The sequence below is a fragment of the Rhamphochromis sp. 'chilingali' genome, assembly GCF_963969265.1.
Source record: "Rhamphochromis sp. 'chilingali' genome assembly, chromosome: 22".
NCBI classification, from domain to species: domain Eukaryota; kingdom Metazoa; phylum Chordata; class Actinopteri; order Cichliformes; family Cichlidae; genus Rhamphochromis; species Rhamphochromis sp. 'chilingali'.
In genome coordinates, this window is record NC_137950.1 from 1,215,764 (window position 1) to 1,221,948 (window position 6,185).

Here is a 6,185-nt window from a genome sequence, read left to right on the forward strand (position 1 = left end):
AATTCTTGGGTCAAAGAGAAAAATAACTAAAACAAAGGGGCCTTATTGAATGACAGAGTTTTCCTGCATAATGTCACTATAAAACAATATCCAGTAAATGCTCCCATGGTACTAAAATACCTAACAATCACGTATATCAGGACATCTCTTCTGAACCAAGACGAAGTGGTGCTACAAAGGAATTATTTCTTTAGGAGAGCATTTAATAGCAGTCTGGCCTGCAACAAAATGCACCGCTAAAAATACAGTTTCTGCTTGTCCCAGAATTTATTAATTTTGAGAGTGAAGTTGTAGGACTGATGCTGGTTAGTGGTGTAGGTTTCATGGATGTGACACCTTGTGTAAAATGACGACCAGAGCATATTATTAGGTCAGTTCACTGTAGTTAGGCAGAGGTGTCTTAAAAAGTACCACCTTATACAAAACAAATGAAGGTCCAGTATAAGAAAGAATAAGAAGAGAAAAAAAGCAACATCCTGCTAAATGAAGTCATTTTTAAACATTACTCTAAATGTAGCCATTAGTTTTTGTTGCTGGCCATACAAAAATAAGTATACTTCAATTATATTTCCCAAGTATATCTTACCTAGTACGTATACTAATAATGCTTCTTGGGACTATATTGGCCCCCGTTTTAGTACATAACAGTATTCTTGAAATTAACTTTTAGATGTACTTTTTGTTCACCATAATTGTACTAGCATAATGTCATAATGTCTACAAGAGTATAATATACTCGACTCTATCACAATACTAACCTTACAAGTATACTATTAATTAATAGTATTACTAATGTTTCACATTGTTTGACTAAACAAATGCATTTATTAATATATGAGGTTCCATTCAGTTCAAGGAATTAAATTTTAGTGTGGCTGCAACTTACTCCTTAAGTTAAAAATTATACTGTATATTGTAGTTTATATGTTATACTGCTTTCACAGTGAATCACATTTTATAGTAATACACTCTGAATGAGGATTTTTTTTTCTCAAAGATATTTTTATTGAGTTGAAGCAACAAAGAAAAGCAAATACACGCAGAATTGTCAAACGCCAAACAAGCAAGTTTCACAGTGACTGTTAAAACTGAAATATCAGAATACAGATTAATGACACACTCACATGTCTTATAGTTGCTTCCAGCAGTTTATCCCCTACCCACAACACTTAGAACCCCTATCCCTCAGACCAGGAAGGAAAAAACCCAACAAACAAAGCAAGAAAAAAGAAGCAAACAAATAAAAACAACTGAATGAGGATTTAAGTAATTACTCTTAGATCTACAGTAGAAAACAACAGAAATCCGGATGGTGTAATAGTATAATCTCAGTAACATCACCAATTGTTACATTTGCTGTATTTTACAGCTGTTTCCATGAGTACGGTGAGTTACCGTAAAAATAGTGTAATCTCATGGAATTTTCCCACAATTACATGCAAATTACAGTACTAAACTGCTAACATCCTTTAGAGTTTTTTACTGTTGATTTTGCAGTACTAAGCTATGGAAATTACTGCAAAGGCTAACAGTGTTCATGTTTTGAATCGGGTAATTTCATGGTGAGAAATGTCTTTGACAAAAAAAATGCAGGATTAATTAATAGCTGTATATGACTGCTAGGTTAGGACGTGGTTAGGTGCAAATACTTAAGAGAGAGAGATTTTGCTCTATTAATATTTAATGGAAATCTTTTCCTCCATAAGATTGTGGGCAAAGTCAATAAATTGTCTCCTGGCTTTCAGGTCCCCCTGAGCCAAATTTACAGTTTTTGCAATTAAGAAAAGAAAAAAAGATTTAAGGTGAAACAAATTTTTTCAATTCATGGAATGATGACATTATCACTCATTCCATATTGTTCCTAAAGTTTGCAGTCTTTTTTTTAGTTAAAAGTTAAAGCAGAGCTTGTTTTTTTTAGCTTCTTTGATAATGTAACTCTGCATATGTGTACATGCATGTGCACTGATGTGTGCATGGGGGGTGATTTAACATTACAGTCCCTTGAAATAGCATTCATAGTCCTTGAACTTGTGCACATTTTGTCACCTTACAACCACAAACAAAAGATGTTTTTATTGACAGTTTCAATGGTAGATTAACACAAAGTAGCACATAATTGTGAAGTGGCATGAAAATAATACATGGTTGTCAAAATTCTAAGCAAATGAAATTTGGAAAAGTGTGTCATTCTTTTCTATTCACCCCCTGCTCTTCATAGAGCCACATTTTGCTCCAGTTACACCTGCAGGTCTTTTGGAGTACGTCTCTACCAGCTTTGCACATCTAGAGACTGAATTATTTGCCCATTCTTCACTGTAAAACAGCTCAAACTTAGACAGATTGGATGGAAAGCGTCTCTGAGTCTGTATGACTATGTTTACTGTTTTGTCTATTTCAAACAGATGCCTGTCCTCACCTCTGCAGTGCTGCCGTCTCCTCTAACCCGGCATGTTTCTAAGGTATGTTTTCTTTCTTTTGGATGTTGTTCTTGTGGTTTTTCTTCAGAGATGAGGTTTGCAGTGTCTGTGTGGTGCAGCCGGTCTAGTCTAGGGGTAATGTCAGAGATTGAAACTTTACTGATAAATTGTCCAACTAAAAAAATACCGGGGTCCACAAATGTCATGTGACAACTAGGGATGGGTACCGGTATCCGGTGCCGTTATGGTACCGGTTCTGACATAAACGGTAGTAAACAGACCGAAAAGCAGCGCACATTTCGGTGCTTTATTTCGGTGCTTTTTTTCCCCTGAGATATCATACACTTTGGATTCTAGCCAATCATTTTACCTTTCCGAGGATAGTAGGCGGGCCCAGGTACGTACGTTCTTTTAGAGCAGAGCTACAGATTAAAAATGCCCAAGGCGAAGCGCTCAAAGTCTGGCTGTATTTCACAGCAAAAGATGCAAACTCAGCAGCCTGCAACAAGTGCTTTAAGGTAATACTGTGCAAAGGAGGTAACATCTCGAATCTGACGACGAACCTGGCGACGCATAGCGTTTTTTTAAAAGCCGAGAAATGCACCATATTTGATAGCTTGCTGCAAGACCTCACACCAAGCACATCTACTGCGGCTGTGGTGCCTGTTATCGGACCCGGAGTTAGCAACATCCCCCAAGAACCCGAAGACGAGAGTCCTGGCCCCTAGCCCTGCCAGTGTAGCGGAAATGATGACGGATGATGATGCAGCAGCAGCCGTTCTTCTCTGGGCGAGGAGCTTAATGTTGTTCGTGTGTAATTTACGTTGAGTAGGCTAACCACGTTATTACATTAATGCATGTAAGGTGAAGTAGCAAACACCGTCGTAGTTACATGCAGCTGTCTTCTTGTTTGATGGCAGATGCTCCCTTCATCCTGGCCAAAAAAGCTAAAATGACAAAAGAAAAAGTGGAAAACAGCTGAACATGAGAGGTTTTTGGACAAAGTTTGTGTTTTTTCCATTGTTTAAGCACTGCTAACCTAACCTAAACGATACCCATCCCTAGTGACAACCTAATTGGCTTACGGGATGATGACGTCCAGAGATGGGCAGTAACGCGTTACTGTAATCCGATTACTTTTTTTCAAATAACGAGTAAAGTAAGGGATTACTATTGCAAAAACGGTAATTAGATTACTGTTACTTTCCCGTAGGAACGCTGCGTTACTGCGTTACTAAAACCGTGATTTTTTTTTTTGCGAGAATGTCTCATGACAGTGACGTAAGCGAGTGCCACATTTGTGACAACAGCTGCGTGCAGATCAACAATGGATCATATATCGAGTGCGGGAGAGAGTATGAGCGTTTTCCTTTACTTTCTATGAAACAACAATTCCCACCAAGGCTTTTCAGTGTGAAATTTAGTGTATAGAAAATACCTGTGCCAGGTTGTCTCCATCTAGTGGTGAACATGGCCTCACCACTACATCAAGTGAGCTTTTCACTGTGCACAGTGACACAAAAGTCATTTAACAATTTTAAAAAAAGCAATGTTACAGATTCAGTAAGAACTGAAGTTTATCATAATCCTTCAAGTTTCACTCAGTAACAGCAGCTTTTTAATATTATTGGCTATAGTTTAGAGTCACATTTATATGAAATGTCAAACAATCACAGAGTGACACTGAACTAAACAATCAATGCCATGTGAGTTGTTCTTGTTTGTTCTTTATCTCAGATTTATTGTAAGCAGCGGGAGTAGAAGCTAAAGAAAAATAGTAAAGATATGAATGAATCTCTGCTCTTACAGCTTTTATTGTGCCATAATGTCTGCTTTGAAACTGTCCTCTTGCTCGTCTCTTGGATGCTCACCTCTTCTTCACCTGTTCCTTTGACCAAACTGCTGCACTCTCGTTCTCTGCTCTCGCCTCCTCTTCTGGTTATAATTAGGATGCAGTCAGCATGTGCCAAACAAACTCCCCCCAAATCGATCATGTTTGATATGATGATGACGTTTTTAACATCTTATTTATGCACTTGTTGGGTGGGAAAGAGTAAACAAAGATGGGGCATAGAAGCAGAACTGAGTCCTACGTGTGGAGGGACAGTAACTGTGTGTGTATGTGTAAGCATTTAAACACTGCAGAGAGTCAAATTAACAGTAACACTATTTTGTCTAAGTCCGCCATTGTAGAAATTCATTTCACCGAAACAATAACATGGCGCACAATGTGACAATAAACGTATAAAACACAAATTCTTACCTAGCAGGAGAATAAATAATCAGTATTTTAAGGCTACTGCATGTATAGATGTCACTGCTGGCTCACATAAGCTAGCTCTGAGACCCGCCAGAGTTTACGCCACAGTTGACTGTCGCGAAAGAGTCGTAAATCACCGGCATTGTAAAACTTAAAATGATTCCAGGGCATGTTATAAAACACCCAATAGATGTACTGGATATTAAACGGTATCAAACGACTAAATGAACACAGGGTTACAATTACATGCTCACATCGTCACATCGAGAGTTTATTCATTAATCATCAGAGTTCAACAATGTTACATCCAGTTGAAAACAGCTTCACTAACGCCAGCAAAACAGGCTAACAGTATATAAGAGCACAGAAACAGCCGTGCTCATCGACAGCTCGACATATCCTCAACAACTCACCTCAGTATGTGTAACCCGTTCATGTGTTACGCCTGTTGTTCTTGCGTTGTGTTCTGGCGTGAAAGTAAGAGGCAGGAGACAGTACTGGGTCTTTGGCTCTTTACTGCACATCTGCAACACAGAAACATGTGTCTGATCTGTGTGTGTCACGCGACTGCCAGTACACCTCTCCTCCGGCCATGCTGAAAGCAGCTGTGTCTGCAGCTTCATTAACACTACAATAATATAATGAATCAAATACAACAAATTGTTTTAAAACATTAACTTAAGCTCTCAAAAACAAAAAGCACAAAATAAATAATATGTCACTGAAAAAAACATCAAAAACAACTTATAAGAACAATAAACAAAATAATTCAAAAACAAATAAACAGTCAGATAAATACAATTCAATAACCAGGACCCAATATTCTGGTACTTATAGTTCAAACATTATACTTCAGTACAATTATATTAATAACCGCCATCTAACAGGCAATACAACACTGTACTTATAAAAACAATGAATGAAAGACAGCATCTCCAAAACAGAAGAACATCTCCATACCTGCAACACAGAAATATGTGTCTGATCTGTGTGTGTCACGCGACTGCCAGTACACCTCTCCTGACGAAGGAAAAAAGAGTGCATGCTGTTAAAAAAAAGACTGCCGCGAGTAGCCGCTAGCAATCAGGCTAACTTAGCATGCTAGCATTTTAGCTGCGTTCTCGGCTAAAACTCATAAGCGTATATTAGTGAACTCCGCCCTCCACAAAACTTATCCCGAATGAGTCTCTTAATGACAAATAAAAACGCGGCGGTTTGGCTGTATTCACATTGCAGCTTGGGATCTGAACAAACTTTAATTAGCTGAGAGCAAAGTGGCAGTGACTTACCTCCGGCCATGCTGAAAGGAGCTGTGACCGGGGCACACATGCACGCGCCTACGTCACCACGCAGCGCACACACACATGAACGCACTATACACATATGCAGCATATTTATATTACTTGGTTTTAGAGTTGGAGTATTTACATATTGATCTGAAATATTTTGCTGCTGAACAGCAGAGCTCCAAAGCGTCCCCCTGTAACCATGGTTACGCAGATGCATTC

The 6,185-nt window shown here is 38.6% G+C and overlaps 1 long non-coding RNA gene across 4 annotated transcripts; it reads right to left on the reverse strand.

The window, feature by feature from the left end:
* Window positions 1-996: 996 nt before the first annotated feature.
* On the reverse strand, window positions 997-5,981 carry LOC308390598. Of its 4 annotated transcripts, none has more exons than XR_013970458.1 (5): window positions 5,638-5,981; window positions 5,091-5,305; window positions 4,289-4,352; window positions 3,856-3,920; window positions 997-3,364 (listed from the first exon to the last, which is right to left on the reverse strand). It is a non-coding gene; the product is annotated as an uncharacterized lncRNA (long non-coding RNA). The 4 variants fall into 4 exon arrangements; XR_013970459.1 differs by having other exon boundaries at window positions 4,225-4,352; window positions 5,638-5,980; XR_013970460.1 differs by lacking the exon at window positions 3,856-3,920 and having other exon boundaries at window positions 4,225-4,352; window positions 5,638-5,979.
* Window positions 5,982-6,185: the final 204 nt, after the last annotated feature.